Source organism: Pteropus alecto, unplaced genomic scaffold (assembly GCF_000325575.1).
Source record: "Pteropus alecto unplaced genomic scaffold, ASM32557v1 scaffold109, whole genome shotgun sequence".
Lineage (NCBI taxonomy): Eukaryota > Metazoa > Chordata > Mammalia > Chiroptera > Pteropodidae > Pteropus > Pteropus alecto.
Window position 1 is genome coordinate 9,782,443 of NW_006494608.1, and position 17,267 is coordinate 9,799,709.

The 17,267-nt window shown below is 33.5% G+C and overlaps 1 protein-coding gene and 1 pseudogene across 2 annotated transcripts in view; both read left to right on the top strand.

Annotated features, from left to right (window-relative positions):
* RELN (reelin) overlaps positions 1-17,267 on the top strand; it is a 457,821-nt gene that overhangs the window by 143,900 nt on the left and 296,654 nt on the right. The gene's annotated exons all lie outside the window — the stretch shown is intronic.
* Positions 5,625-5,743, top strand: LOC112473611 (annotated as a pseudogene).

Genomic DNA, 17,267 nt, shown 5'->3' on the forward strand with positions numbered 1-17,267 from the left:
TGTGTGTATTTATTTGAATATATGTGTGTATATTTATATACATATATATACACATACACACATTTGTATATATACACATGCACATATATGCATATATACACAAACACACATATATTCTAAAAATTGTTTCGAACTGTACTTTCTGATGTGGCAGCTATAAGACACAAGTGTGGCTATTTAAATTTAAATTAATTAAAATAAAATAAAATTAACTTAATTTCTCACCTGCATTAGCAGCATTTCACGTTCTTAATAGCCACGTATATCTAGTGACTATTATATTGAACAACACAGATCCATTGTTACAGAAAGTTCTAGTGTGCAGCACTGTTTAGAGTATCTAATGAATTTATCATTTCTTCTAATATAACCTTAACATTTATAGAATGTAACCATGTAACAAGATTTTGCAATTGTTTTGTGAACTTGAACTATCGTATCTGCTAACGTGGCAAAGTGGGGCAGTTTTTTGTAAAAGCTGGTCACCTACCTGTTCATTTTAATTTTGTTTGTTGGTGTAGCAATTTCTATGGTCCTTAACTTTATGGGCAGTGGTAGACCTAGTGTGACAGATGAGGGTTCTCTCTGGTTACCTTCGTTTACAGTGCTCACGCTTAGTGCTGCTCTTTGGCTGCCCTGAGCTAAAGCACCTTTCCTCTTCCTGCCCTGACAGCTGCTGCTCCCATCCTACTAATCTCCCTTTTATTCTATGCCACAGTGTTTTAAGTTCTGGGCCTTTTCAAATGTGCCCTTATCCCATGAAAATTTACCACCATGCGCCTAATAGTTACAATCAGCTGGCTGGAAAGCTAACCATTTTTAACATGAAAATGAGTAATAATGGAATTTGGAATACCATTTGATGATGATAATGATGATGATGATGATCACAGTAGTAGTAAAAATAGCAACTTACGTTTAGTGAGCACCTGTGTATTAGGTAGCCTACTAAGTTCTTCTGCTCTCCCAGAACTGTTGTCATTGAAGGAAGAGCTTGAAGAGCTCATAGAGTTGGTCCATTTGGATCTAAAATGTGTCCTTTTAACTACCACTTCATATTACCACTCTATGTCTCTTTTAAAATAATAATAATAATTATGAAGACAGTATGGCAACTTGGGAGAAGCTTGGAGTATTAACTGACAAAAGCATAAAAACTTGCTTCTACAACTTCAGATACATTACAATTATGTTTAGAGAGGACTTCTGGCATCATGGAAGACTAAGCTGCCACAACAGAATTTTTTTCCACTAAAGTCACATAGAAACTTAAACTGAGTAAACATTTAAAAAACATATAAAACTGGTTTGAATGAAACAGAAAATATGAGGTGCCAAAAGAAAGAAGAGGTATCAAAGCTGAATCAGGAAGTGGGAGCTGACACTGTGGTAGCCTACAGGTATTTTAAACCTGGATTTAGGTCCTAGGGTCTAGAGTTTTAACCTGAGTGGGACCTGGAATGGTAGTCATGAGCCCCTTCAAAGACAGCAGGAAATAGGGAAGGAGAGGGAGCTGGAACTGCATGAAGCCTGGAACCTCAAGTATTATCCATCACTGCTTGGGAAAACAGCAAAGAAACTTGTCATCTGACCGGAGCCTTTGGTAAAGTTAAGTCATGAGAAACAAAAACTCTCAGCATGTGAGGAGTCTGATTTTACAATATTAACCTGGTGTAGAATACCAACTTAAGAAATTAACATCTAATAGAAGTTTTAGAAGGAGAGAATAAAAAGAAAGAATGAGCACAGGCATATTTAAGAGATAATGGAGAATTTTCTAGAAATAAGGAAGATATGAGTTTTTTCTAGCTAAACAAGATAAATGAAATAAATTAGTACTGATATAGATTATAGTGAACCTTCAGAATATCAAAGAAAGGGAAAATCTCAAAGGAAACCAAAGAGAAAAAATATTACCTATATTTTGTCAGTGGCCTTCTCATCAGCAATAAGATACCAGAAGACAGTGAAACAGTATCTTCAAATTATTTTCAAAAACATAAGGTTTGATTATTTTTACTGCACACAAATCATTTTAAAGCAAGTTTTTAAAGAATGTGATTCAATAAAAAGAAAAACGGAAGAAATATGTAGGATGCATGAAATTATGGTATAGTGCAATAATTGCTCCTAATAATAATTAGTAAGCATGTTAGAAACTAAATATGTATTGAATATACAAATAAATTTATATATAAACTATGTACCAATAAATATTTTAGGATAGAATTTAAAGGCAAAGAATAACTATAGTACTAAGCAACATCAATGTGTAAGTTGGAGGAAGGAGGGAAATTGGTATTAAAGTTTTCTAAAGTCTTCCAGTTATTCTAGAAGAAGGTTGTAGGCTTAATTAAAGATGATTGCTAAAAACATAAATGTATAGACCAGAAATAAACGTGTAACTTCCAAAATGAGGAGTTGGGATAAGGAAAAGATTATACAAAAATGAATCCATCAGAAGAAAGGAAAAAAGGCAAATAGAAAAAGCATAGGAATATAAAATGTAATATAATATAAATATGTATGTATACATATATAATTACAATAAATGTAAACAGATTAAATTTACCAGTTAAAACACTGTGACTTTCAAAATGCAATTTCAAAAATCCAGCATATATTGCTTCCAAGAGACAAACGTAAACATAATAGTACAAAAGCATTTAAAGTACAGAGATGGAAAAAGACATACCAGGCAAATGCTGAAAGTTTGTCAATATATTAATATCAGACAAAACAAGTGAAAATTAGTAATATTAGGGATGAAGTGTAATTAGCTAAGAACAAAATAACATGCATATAGACAGAGCTGAAAGAAACATTCAAAATTGAAAACTGCCTTTGAGGTGGTAGAATACTGAGTACATATTTTCTAATATTTTAATTGCATGTAGTATTATAAAATTATTTGAACAAAAATTATCTAATTATTTGCAGAATGGATAAAAGCACTGCGTGGATACATGAATGAAAAAATTCATGAATGCACAAATGTTCCAGAAGATTGTGTTAGAGAATTAGGGTTTATACTATGCTATTTAAACTTCCAGGCATGCACTGGTGACAGCTGACTTTATAACATTTTAGGTGCTCTGGAAATACCAATTTGGAGATTTAACAAAATTTTATCAACAATTTAAAATTCCAACTTCCAGTTTTTTTACTCTAATAATTTAAGTAATATTATATAAACTCCTCTTCCAAATAGTAATTCTGAAAGCATAAACATGCTAGAATACAAACATTTCTAATGTTAATTAAGTTAAATAAGATTTTTCTTGTTTTGAATTCTATTTAGATTAATGTAAAATATAAAAGTTAATATTATTAGTGGTATTTTTTAATTGTAAGGCTCAAGTCTATGTAAAACTTCACTGTTAAAAGTTAAAAATAACACAATTTGAGGAAATAAAAAATTTAAACCATGTATTTTCTGGAATTCTAAGATAACTTCTTTAAGAATGAATCAATTAATATTCAGAAGTTGGCTTATTTAGCACTGAGAAATAAATATTAAACAAAAGCATTTCCATCTCCATTTTAGCACCTTACAGTATTGAGGTCAGCTTTTGGTTACTCACATGGACAAGTCCTAAGCTGGGAACAAAAATATGCTAGTCAAATCTCCTCCATTTGTTTCCACTACTAGTATTTATAGAACGGATTATGAGTAATATGAGCATATTAGTTATCTGGCTGACATAATTCAAAGAGCAATGTTCTAAAATATTATATGAAATATAAACAGTAGAAATGCTTCAAATTAAAAACGTACACTGTAGTTGCAAAGAGCTAAGATAGTCAATTCCTTAATCAACCTCTGGTTTTAACTTAAGCAAATATATTGAAAGTATGGCTGTAAAGCTAAGCTGCATAAGCCTTTTTTTCTAAATCTGTCTGCAGGCTTTAATGCTCAGATTTGAGATGGCATCCTTATTTGCTAAGTGCAAAAATGGTTACAAAAGAGCTTTTCTCACTTTGAGGATAAAAGCTAAAGTATTCTTTAATTTTGGTTACTGCCTGGTTCATCTCAGCACCATAATAGTTATTTGGCTCAAAACCAAAAAGTAGCAATACAGTGCTTACAGGTCTATGGCTCAAAATTAGATGAAAAATTGCTGTTTTTCATCTCCAAAGCTATTTGCTGCACATTTTATAACCCTCAAGATGCCTTTTGTAATATGTGATAACAGAGCCAACTGCAGCATCTGCCTGGAAAGAGATTACTTTAATTATGGACTCAATGTCCTATTTTCTGCAAGTGATCCCTAGAGACAGGCTTCCTGCCGGAGGAGAGATGCAAGGATGCACATTAAAGCATACACGTCAGCCACGAAGAGGTGGATAAAGTGACACAAGGACACCCATAAACCGCCTTCATTTTCCTAGTCTGTAATGTGATGGAAGAGTCTATAGTGATAGGTTTTTAATTATTGCAGCATCTGTTGTTATGGACTTCTGATGGTAAGGGCAAGATGAGCTTAAAAAAGAGCAAAACCTTTGGCAAGTCTGTACAGGAAACAGACTATATTAAAAAGGTTTATTAAAACATCATTTTCTTTAAATTTTTGTTTCTAAATTGAAACATATATGTGCTTTATCAGTTACTTGCTATATTATTATTAGAAAGTGAAGCTAAGTGATGTTCTTGTCAACCCCAGTTCTGGATAACACATCAAGTGCCTCGTTATTAAGAATTCATTTGCCATTCAGTATAATAGAGCTGCTCATAAAGAATTTCATTTAGAATCAATGTGCATGTCTTGTGTATTTCCATGGAAGTTCTTTATAATTTAACATTGATTAACATTATGAAGGACACTTAAAGCAAATTGTTACCTTGTTCATATTAATTATAGAATTAGACTCCTCGATGAAAGATGCTTTGAGAATGAGTATGTGGTTTTTCTTTTTAAAATTGTGGCACATACTCACATAGGATATTTGGGATTTCATCTGATTTCTCAAAAAGTATAATCATATTTTGCATTTTTAAAAGATGGGGGATTATAGAAAAGCAACCATGGGAATTAATTTTAAACTTCAAAAGAGGAATTTAAGGGATTTGGCATGGAATCATTTTGTGTGAGGGATGGAAAGATGGAACAGAAAAATGTACCTACAATCATATTAGGTGAAAACATCAAGTCTTTTAAATATTATACCAACTAGGACATTCATTATTTTCTGGTATAAAAATGAAATGCTATTAATATTTTTATACTTTGATAATGAAATCTAAGTAAATATATCTTTAGGGCATTTACAATGGTCGCATTTAACCTAAAAATTAAAACAAAACATTTGATTTTTTTTTTAAATTAGACTTTCTAATTTATAATAAATGCCACTTTGGAGAAATTTTTTAAAAAATACATTGAAATGGATAGTTTTACAGAGATTTTTGTATTGTATATCTTGTAAATGAACAATTGAGTCTATATTATCCATATATCATTTGAACTTATAAATAGAAGAGTTGATTTGGTGTTTTTTTCTGTTTAAAGATCTTGGAAATAAGGAATTAAGGCAATATTTGTGGACTTAAGGGAAAATAGATACGTGCCTCTTTTGCCATCTTTGGAACATGTCACACACAATGTACTTAAAAGAGACAGCTTGTCTACAGCCATGCCACCCTGAACAAGCCCGATCTCGTCTGATCTCGGAAGCTAAGCAGGGTTGGGCCTGGTTAGTACGTGGATGGGAGACCACCTAGGAAGACCAGGTGCTGAAGGTTAAAAAAATAAATAAAAAAGACAGCTTAACTACCTATCCTCTGAAGGTCTTTTCATTCTGTAATATAATGTACAAGCATATTTCAGGGATATTGTAGGTTTGCTTCCAGACCATTGCAATAAAGTGAACATCACAATAAAAAAAAGAAGAAGAAGAAGAAGAAGAAACTGTCCTACGAAGTCATCAGTGCAAAGAAAATAATTCCTGATTTAAAATTTTATATCTTGCTATTAGAACATTGTTTCTTTATTTTCTAAAATGGACCTTAGGTATGTTGTGCAATCATATATTCCGTACAAATAATAGCAGGGAGAGATTTCTAAATGGCTCAGTTGGAGCAAGAAAAGATGACCTCTTCAAAGATCAAAGGAAATCAGAAATTTTTCTTGAGGAGTATTTATTCTGGAATTTCAATTCTATATTGCACTTAGGTAACTCCAAATCGAACTTTGAAAAAAATATATATTATATTTTTTAATCTAAGTGTTATATTAGGAATATATATATTTTTTTCCTGCCAACTGCTTGTTTTAGACATTGTTTTCTGAGTTTTTTATAAAAATGTCAAGTTACTTTTGGCTTTCTACATTTCATTTTTGGGTCAGAATGCTAAATGCCTTAATTTGGACTTACAGTTTAAAAGATTGACAGTAAACAAATATATGCCACAAACAAGCTTTGTTTTTTTATGTTTAAGCTTGACAATAAATACATCTTTTTAAATAAGTTTTGAAATAATTTTGTTTTATGATTGTGAAAGCAATGTTTATTTATTGAAGAAAACATTTAAAACTACAGCTAAACAAATACTTATATTTGTACACACACATTCACATCGACACTTATACCCTTACATGCATATACACACATACACATCCATGTTCCTACTATTCCAGAAATAAGAATACTGAGTATCTGGAGATATATTTCTCTAGATATGTATATGTGTTCAATTTTATTTTTTACAAAATTGGGGTTCTACCATACATTCTATTTTCTAATCTAGCCTTTAAAAAAACCCTAACATTAGTTTGTAAATGTTGTTCTAACAATCAGAATCATCAGGATAGTATTCTGTTCTATGGCTGTACTAAAATATCAGTCCCTTATTATGGACATTTTACTTGTTTCCATTGTTCACTATTGTAATAGTTTATGATGAACAACCTTATAGCTAATGCTCTTTGCACACTCCTAACTATGAAAGTATATTATTGTAATGGTAGAGTTAACTATGAAGTCAACCTTATTAAAATGAAAAGCTAAGCTATAGAGTCAACTTGATTAAAATAAAACCATGTTTTGATTTTTGTACTAAGGCCAGCATCACAAAGATATAAAATGTTTTGTTTTAATTTTTAGGTAGTTAACTTTTCAACTTTTAATAGTAATAGTCCTATAGAATAATGTTTGATAGCTATTCACAATTTAAATGCCAGTTTTGTTATCATAGTTCTAATTACCTAGTCACCACTTTAAGAAACATTGTCTCTCACGTTGCAGTATTTTTTGTTCTGTTGTTAAATGGTTTTATCGATAAGTTTTCAATACATTTCTTTTAAATGTCTGTTTCATAAGGTGAACTAATTCAATGGAAAAGCAACGCTTGCTGTCCCCTACCCAAAGTTCCCTGGAAAGCATAGCTTTGCCACTAATTAGTAGCAAGTGAGCCTCTTAGTTTACTGTTTATGTTTTTAAAAATCTTTGTTATTTCAGGTGTATAATTTGAATGTAACATTCTCATTTTATATTTTTTGAGAAAACATAGAGAATGTAAATTTCACTAGTAAATAAGAATTGGCTTTATTATATTATATAAATATTCACTTTCTAAATTCTTAATTGTGTAATGATTAGAGGTCTTTAAAATTGTCACAAATAATGATATACACATTTTTCTGTTAATGCTCTTTTATTATATGGTTGTCATTGTCTGTTTTCTCTTTTATATTCTATTTAGTTTATACTGGAAAAGTGAATTCTTAATATACATATCCTTAAGCTTTTCCCAAAACAGTACAGACTGAGTCTTAGACCACATGTTTTATTACAAACACAAATGTGAGCATGATTAATATTGGCCATTTTAACCATGTAAAAGAATCTTTAAACTAATGTCTTTTTCATCTGGGTAAAAGTCAAATATTAATCAAAATTTGATTACATGGCTGAGAGTCGAATTTCTCAAATAAATATTTGAAAATGGAAAAAAATTCCATAGCAAAATTGACTCAGAAATAGCTCTATAATATTTGTCTGCACTTCTACTAATTTCACTTTCATGAATAAATCTTTTCAGTATATTAAGTTGCTTCAGTGACAGTTGGATAGCTGAAAATTGGCAAAGGAAAATAATACTGAAAGATTCCAACATATTTCTAAAGGTTGCTAGAAAGATACAAATTCTTGTTTTATTTATTTTTTACTATTTTTTAAATTACAATTAGTGGGGTGACATTTTTAATAAAATCAAATAGGTTTCAAGTGTGCAATTCAACAATATGTCATATGTATATTGCCTTGTGTGTCCACCATCCAAAGTTAAATTTCCTTCCATCACCAAATATTTTATTCCCCTTACCCCTTTCTTCTGTTAACCAGTAATCTGTGTCCATGAGTCTCTGTTTGTCTTGTTCGTTTGTTGCTTTCAGTTTTATATCCCACATATGCTTGAAATCTTATGGTTTTCGACTTTTTCCATCTGATTTATTCCGCTTAGCATGATAATCTCAAGATCCATCCACATTGTTGCAGATGGCAGTATTTCATCTCTTCTTATGGCTAATAGTCCCTTGTATATATGTACCATATCTTCTTTATCTGATCATCTATTGAAAGATCCTTGGGTTGTTTCCATGTCTTGGCCACTGTGAATAATGCTGCAGTGAACATCAGGGTGCATTTGTCTTTACAGATACATGTTTCCAAATTTTGGGGGAAAATACCCAGAAGAGAGATTACTGAGTCATACGGTAATTCTATTCTTAGTTTTTTGAAGGCAAGCTCTCATTTCAAAGATGAGGAAACTGAGACCCAGAGAGGTTAATTCAGCGTCACTGAGCTAGATGGTGACAGCCCGCAGTAGAACTCAACCAAGTCTTCTACTTCCCTCTTAACCACACTGTGCCCATCCTTCTGCTCATAGGCCGTCTGGGCTCTCGGGAGGCTGAGCTCCACTCTTCTGCTCTCCATCCTTTTTTCACATATTGATAATGCAACAAACACAGTGAAGCGTTACACTTAAACACTATAATACTGACCCTTGATTACTGATGAAAATAGGGAGATTTTATTTGGATTTATTAATTCACATTGATTTATATTCTGGGTTTTCAAGAAAGGTTTAAGTTCAGGTAACTATACCCCTTCCAATAAGGTCATTCATTAAATGTAAGAACTAATTTATAAACATCTAAAATTTAATTTTCGTTTATAAGTCAACCAGAACAAACTAGCAAATCAGAAAAAAGCTTTTGTTGGATTATCCAACCTTATTTTTATTTAGGAATAGATGATTCCCCAAGTGTCTTTTGGTGTGCCATCTACTATCCTAGGCTATTTACTTCATTTTCATTTAATCTTTATAAGAATCTTATGAAATAAGCAGAATTATTACCATCATTTTACAGATGAGAAATCAGAGGCTTGAGCAATTAAATAGCTTTCACATTACACAGCTAGTTTCTATAGCTAATAGAGGCAGCATTGTAGCTTAGGTTTAGCCCCAGCCAATTGGTTTTTTTTTTTTCTTTTTAAAAAAGTGTTTAATTTTTGAGCCATGAGTGACATGTATGACATTGCATATATCAGGTGTACATGGTGGATTTGATACATTTATGTGTTGTGATGTGATTACAACTATAATGTTAGGTAACACTTTAGCATGTCACATAATTATTATTTCTTTCACTAACACTTCTTTTACAATCACATAATTATCATTTTTGTGGTGGGAACAATTAAAATCTAGTCTCTTAACAACTTTGAAGTTTGTGACAGTATTATTGTCTACAGTGACTATGCTGTACATCAGATCTTCAGGACGTATGTATTTGCTGGTTGCAGGTGTGTACCCTTAAACCGCATCTCCTCAATTCTCCCACGCCCCCAGCCCCTGATAACCACCAGTCTACTCTATTCCTTAGAGTTTGGCTTTTTTAGATTTCACTAATCAATACTTTTCCAAAGCCACACAAAATTGATTATTATTATATGAAAAGGGAAAACAAGAAAATTAAAGAAGCTCTTAATTAAAAATACTATGGTCTGGAGTTTATATATATGGAAATAGTTAATAAATTGATTAGTAAGCATTGTTTTGAGTGTTTAGGAAAACCACTATTGGGGGAAAAAAGAAAAATTTAAAAGAAAAGGAAAAATCATGGTCTTCTGATTCATTAAAGGAGTCAAACCGGCATGTTACAATAGAAAAATAGAGGAAAGGAAGGTAAGTAAAATACAGAGGACAGAGATCTTCAACCTTCTTCCTTTTCTTAAAGACCTTCTTCCTGATACATTACTTGCACTCCCAATTTAAGATTTGTCTTGCTGTGCTCATGATATAAGTTTCAGTTTTCTGGACTCATCTGGAAAATTCTCTTATGTGGAAAATCCAATTTTTTAACTAAGTCCAAATAATGAAGCATTTTTTCGTGTATGTATATACTAACTTTTAAAAATATGTGTCTTCTCCTTAGAATAAGTCAAGACAAAAGTAGATTGACTCATTAAAGTTCTGATGTCATTGTCTTCTCTGCCTCAGTTTCCCCATCTGAAGATAAAGTTACTTTTATTTAGAAGAAAATCATAAGGAATTTTTTTAGTGTATGCCTTCTTGATATTCCTGGGTCTCAATAACTATAAAGATACTAAACATTGTTACTCGGCTATTATCTTTTTCTCAATTCCCATGCAGTTTTAATGAGAAACTTCAAACTGATAAGGATGTGGATGTTACCATGTAATAAGAAACAAAACAAAAGAAAACACGAATCAGAGGATCACAGAGGATAACTGGCCGTGTATGTAGCAAGGGAATAGGTTTTCAGTAACCTTCCAGGGAGATTAATGGCACATTTACTTTAACATCCTCATTATTGACCCGAAACAAGGGAAAACAGCAAGTTAATTAAATTCTCAAATGATGCTAAATGGAGAGGTATTTGTTACTAAATACCAGTAAGGAACAAGGCGAAATTCAAAAGATCCCTAGAGAATGTTGGAGACAGGAAATGACAAAATTGAAGCTTAAAAATGCAAGCAAATACATTTAAAGAGGAAGTAATTTTAAACACTGATATTAGATAATCTAGAATTAGAATGCAATAATGAAAAAGAGGTTTTAAAGTGATATTAAGCAGAAACTGAGATAGAAGCTTGAAATATAGTTAAAATGCTACCGTATTTAGGACCTTCGCGTTCAGATTCTGCATAAAGGATTGGATAAATACTCTTTGCTGATGAGACCTCATTTTGAGTCCTTTGATTACAGATTATAAAGCAGTAAGAAAAAGAAAAGATTAGTCTGTGTTATATGTATGCAAATACCCTACAGCCCAGGAAAATTCAGAGCTAGCCAGCTACAAGCTACAATAAAAGGCCGCTTTTCCCTCAAAATATGTCTCTTACCTGTCTGAAGTAGTACATGAGCTTCTTTAGAGTCACCACTTTTAGTTAGATTGCTATTCCAACTGTGCCCATTGTCCATTGATTACCTGTGAAGAGTAAATCTGGAAATAAACTTGTTTGGACTCTTTAGCAGCCATGTAGCAGAGGCAGGACTTTGAGTAGAGGGGGCAGGAAAGATGAATGTGTGGCATGGGATCTGCACAGAGTCACAAGGGCCAGGTAGGGCCAGATAGTGTCACCCTGGGCAGCTTGAGGGACTCATTTCTGATGACCTAGGAACAAAAGGTGGTTAGGGGGCACTCACTAGGTAGTAACTGGGGGGAGGAGGGTAGTGAAAGTCACTTGAACTCAAATGTTTTCTGATTCACACACGAAAGCAAAGTTAAGTGGCTGTGGCCACAGCTACCTATTTCCTGCGGGGCCTATGTCTGCAACAAGGCAAAACCATTTGAATAACTAGCCTCATTCTTACCAGCTTATTCTTTATGAGAATGCTATAAGCTTATTCAAGGGCTTTAAGGCAGGACCATTATATCATTCACTGGATAAGTTCATAATTTGGGCACTAAGAAAAAATTGCTATGGGTTTAATACCTGAAATGTGTTTCCCTCTGGATGGAAGAAATTTTAGGGGTCAAAAATTTTCTTTTTTAATTCTGCGTTATTTTTCGTCTGCCAAGGTAACTCCACAATGAATTAATTCTGCTCAATGAAGTTTTTCTTTTATAAAATTGTTTTAATGCCAGACATTTCTGGTTTTGAATATTGTACCAGAGGCATTTATTTACAGTCTGGTTTGAACCTCTTAGCATAACTTACGATGAATTAATGACTTGTTATTTACTGCTCAACCACTCTGCAGAAGTGATTTATAGGATTGCACTATGCACTGGTGGTTACTTTGCAGTCTCTGTGCTGGCTGTCTCATCGATATCATTAAATGAATTCACAGTGACACAGCTCTGCTACTGTAGTTTTTGATATGAGGGATAACCGAACATAAATCAGGACTTATGTTTAATTCATAAGATGTACCAATCTCTCATGTAGGCGTGAGTTAGGTTAGAGGATGTCACAAATGTGTTTTACAGTACCTCTTGTGATTAAACCCAGGCTCTTCCATATGACTCCATGAACCAAGTAAAAATAATAAGTTGCTCTACACAATGCCATTTTTCTGATAAATGCAATTTATTTTATTATTTAAGTATGATTGGTTTCTATTGTCCCACAAGCAAGATATATTTTAGAAAGTAACACTGAAAGAACTATAATGAAAGAACAGTTACTTCAAGTTCGTAATTCTTGTATATTCTCTAAGTAATTACAAATGAATTAATAGCTACAATTTATTTTTTAAATTTTTTGCATAAGGTTTTAAAAAACAGAATAACAACATGTATGCTGAATCAAAATAGTTTTATTTTTAAGCCTTAAAATTTATTTTCAGTAATAACTTAAAAAAATAACTAGTTATGGAAGATTGAGCCTGGTTGTCTTTCTTTGTTAGTCCAGTCTAAGAAAAGGAAAATATTACAGCTTACTATACAGCAAGGAAAGTCAGTTCCTTGCTTATTTGGAAGCAAATAATTATACAGAAAACAGAAATCAAGATATATTTATATGTCGGTTTTCTAAAAAAAAAAAAGGGAGGAATTAACTCTCCTGGTGTCAGGAGAAATTTACTGGCATTGGTGTTATCATTGCTGCATGCCCCGTATTTATTCTTTGAACCAAACACTGTGAGTGCACTGTAATCCATGCAGAAGATGTGAGTTTTTCTCCTGGAGAGAAGAGTAATCTGGCTCCAGCAGTGCTGCGACCAGGGGCGCTTGGATAATGGCGAGATTGCCAGGTTGTCGAGCCCCGTCACTGGCCCGCTGTGTATCCTGTGATCAGCTCTACTGAATGTCACAAAGAAAAAATGTGACATGTTTCTGCCAAAGAAAATAATTCCAAAGTATGCAAGAAATTGACACAAATGTTCTTCCTCCTTTCTCTGGTTCCAGTTGATTAGACCTAGCTTGAGGTCGTGATGATTTTAAGACCTACTTATTTGGATCTTGCTCTGAAAAGAAGATGGATGAGCTGTTGCTTTCAAGGCCGAGTGACAAAAGGATGAGAGGAAATGACATTACTTAGTAGTGTAATAAGTAATTGATTTCATAACGCTCGGGGCAAAGGGCAGAGTAAATGTACGCATGAGAGCAGAGGAAGCCTCCGGCATGTCAGCAGAGGAAAAGAAAGTAAGCACACAAGTATGGGAGAATAGGGTGCCTTGGAGGGGAAAAATTACTAAAGAAGAATGGTCGGTAGCAGCAGGATAATTGAATAGTATTTTTTTGGTATGAATTGTGAGATTAAAAATTTATTAAAAGTAGAGAATTTCCATAAACAATATCAAACAGAAAATCCACTTCCTGGAATTTGTTATCATTTAGGAATCGGTTCCATTACACACAAGAGAAAACCTGAGTTTTAGTGGCTTAAAAAAATATGTCTGTTTTTGCTCAATGAAGAAGTCATTAATGTCACACGTCCCCCTACTGTGTGTTTCTGCTGTTTGTGATCACAACAAGGATCCTCTTTTAGCCATTTCTTAAAGAGTTTTCCATTTCTCTACATAACATGCTTACTTTGCTAATTCTTGGTTTTTCTATGGCAGGCATTATCTCTTGACTTTCCACAATAGAAGGCTAGATTCTTATTTGTGATTTTGGTTGGATCAATATTAGTGGCCTATATATAATATTGATTATGTAAATACCATTTGCAGCCGGGTCATACACTGTACTGTATTTTCTCTTCCTTTTCAGACGATAAGTGTTTGTTTTCCCTAGAATTAATACTTTTCTTGCTTTTTAATTTACTTTCTTTTCTTACTTGTTTCTCCCCTAATCGTGTAAACCTCCTCTCTACACATTCAGACCCATTAGGTTTTCCATCAGTTTAAACTTCTTGTAGGAATCTTTCTTGGAGCCTCTGGCCTGTCCTCATCTAGACTGCTGCTCTTTAGGCCAGCTGCAGAGCGGGTGCCCAGGCATCTCCCTCACCCTCTCGCTTTGGTTCTCCAGTTTCCTTTATTTACATATTCCTCTTTCTTGATATCTCCCGGCAACTCCTCCTTCTCTTTTGTTGTTGTTTTGTTATATGCATCTTGCAATAATTTCCTTAGTAAAAAGTAAGTTTTGAGACTTTGTTGGTCTGAAAATGTCTTAAGTCTACCCTCTTGATTGACGGGTTGACTCTGTATAGAATTTTAAGTTGGAAATGTTTCCCTCAGAATCAGAAGGCAATGGTTCGGTGCCTTCTGGCCCAGATGTAGCTTAAGAAGACCAAGACCATTCTGATTCTTGACCCTTCTTAGGGTCATTTCTTCTTTACAAATGTGTAGGATTAGTGGAATTTCATCATGATGTACATTGTTTTGGTTCTGTTCTTATTTATTGTGTTAGAACCTCATTGGGCTCTTTCATCTGCAGATTTTATTGAATTGTGTGACTGAGGATTTATTCCATTCCCAAGACTATTTTCTCTCTTCTTTCTGGAATACCCCTATCATGACATTTGACATTTTGGAAAGATCCTCTAGCTTTTTACTTTTTTTTTTTTGCTCCAATTTTTCCTTTGTCTTTTTGCTCTAACTTCTGAATGATTTCCTCAGCTTTATCTTCCAAATCTTTATTGATCTTTCAGCTCTGCCGTAGTACTTCAAATTTCTAATACATTTTTCCTTTTGAATATTCCTTTTTTTATAGAAATATTTTAACAGCACCATTTCTTTTCTTTGTATTCAGATGTAAACTCTATTTTCTTTATATTTTTCCTTCTTATTTGTTTTAGTCTCTCTTTCACAATAGAGAATTTTCTCAAAAGTCTAGTGATCTGCAGCTATAGGACTTACAAAATCACTCAGCAGTTCTGTGGGGGAAGTGTAGGGGTTAATGAGAGAGGTCTGGTGGTGGTTGTCTTCACTGTAGATTGATCTGGTTTGGCTAATTCTCTGAGAGTCTCAGATTTTAGTATTCTTAGATTTCTCCCTTTGGTAAGTCAGAGTCTCCAAAAAGTGTGTTCCAGTCTCTTTAGGGAGGGTATACACCTCGTTTCCAGCCTTACGGCAGCCAAGTAGAGAAAGAAAGATGGGATCTCACTCAGTATGTAAACTTTCATTTATCCCTGTTTTCAGCATGGTACCCTGCCCTCAAATGTGCCTGGTGTTTCTGGAGAATAAACCCCTAGTCTTTTTCCTGGTATGATGAGGGCCTGTTACCAAGTTGCATAGAACTATTACCGAGTTGCACAGAGGAGAGGAACTCTTCAAGAAAGTTTCTTAAATAAACTTCAACAAAGAGCTTCTTTTCAGTCTCATTCTCATTCTAACTTCATCTAAGGCTACTAATTTCTGAGTCTCAGCTGACCCCACTGCCGACTCAAGTTTCTGTGTTTTTCTGTGTGCTAGATTTCTCAAATTTTGATGTTGTCATCTCTCCTATCTTCTTGGACCTTTGAGTATATGCCTTTTTAAGAGACCCTTTGCTATATTTTAGTGAGGTTTCAGAAAGGAGTGGAAATTGATGTTTTCATTCAATCCACCATCTTTAAAACCTGACAACTTCTCAGTTATCAATTAAAACTCAGCTCAGATATCACCTCTCAGATTAGGAGTCCTTTTTTTATGCTGCCATTGCACTTACTTCATTCCATTATAATTGTCATTTCATGTGTCTCTATTAGTCATCAAGGTCATTCACTTGAAAGCTGTGTATTATTTGTCTTCCTATCTCCAGCACTTGGAGGGAGCCCGTAACACAGTAGGTGCCAGGATATACTTGTTAAGTGAATGAGTGAGCATGGATTTTAGGATACTCAGGAAGAGGCACTCTTCCTGAGTTAGTCTGTCCTGAAGAGATTACACTGACTGAGGATTTAGTTGCAGTTGTAGTTGATTTTTAAAGCCAAGAAAAAGATAAATCAATTTTTATTTTTTTAAAGAGATTACTTTTTAGATTTTCTTGATGATTATTCAGTTCACTCTTTTCTTGATGATTATTCAGTTCACTCTTTGTTTTTCTTCTTTTTTTTCAGAATGTGATTGTCTGTGAGAAAGTACTTACAAGGAACTTCATTCTGCCTTAATACCAAGGATAATTGCTCTAACAGTAGACTGAAACTGAAGTCCCTTCTTTCCTCTCTCCAATAATTATGGATAGATATCCCACTCTTCTAGCACTTACCTCAAATGTTAGTGAAATGTTTCATTCTTTCTATTTTTTGAATACATATTGTAGTATTATGCCCTCCTTGCCTGAAAAATTAAGCATGACTTTATTTAAATTAATATATATATACTATATTTTTCTTACCAATAAGTAGAGCAGTTTTTTTCAAGATGAATAGAAATTCTCTGCAGATATAAAACCTAGATTCCTCTTTACTTAGCAACTCAAAATCCACATGTTCTCTTCTACATGTTTTCTCTTTTGAGCTGGAAAACAAGTTTTATAAATTATAGTGGGTCACGTTCATTCCCATAGAATATCTGATGAGAAAGGCCCCTGAGAAAGCATTCCATTGTCCCTTCTAGCCCCTCCTTGCTTAGTCAGCATTTTTCTAGACATCACTGTGACCATATCCACATATCCTTTAAGTAAAAGCCAACCATGCCTTATTCTCCATTTTAAAAATGGCTATGTGATCAATTAAAGCGACTTTAGTAAATTAAAAGAACCTGTGACCCAGGAAAATGTGAATAATCTTCATGTGTCCTAAGATTAAGCCATCCATCATCATACCAGTGGCTAACAAAAGAACCCTTAGATTAAAATCCAAACAGCTGGAAGTTCGCTGGTATATGCAAGAAAATTTGGGAGTGTACCCATTCCTTCCTCTAATATGCA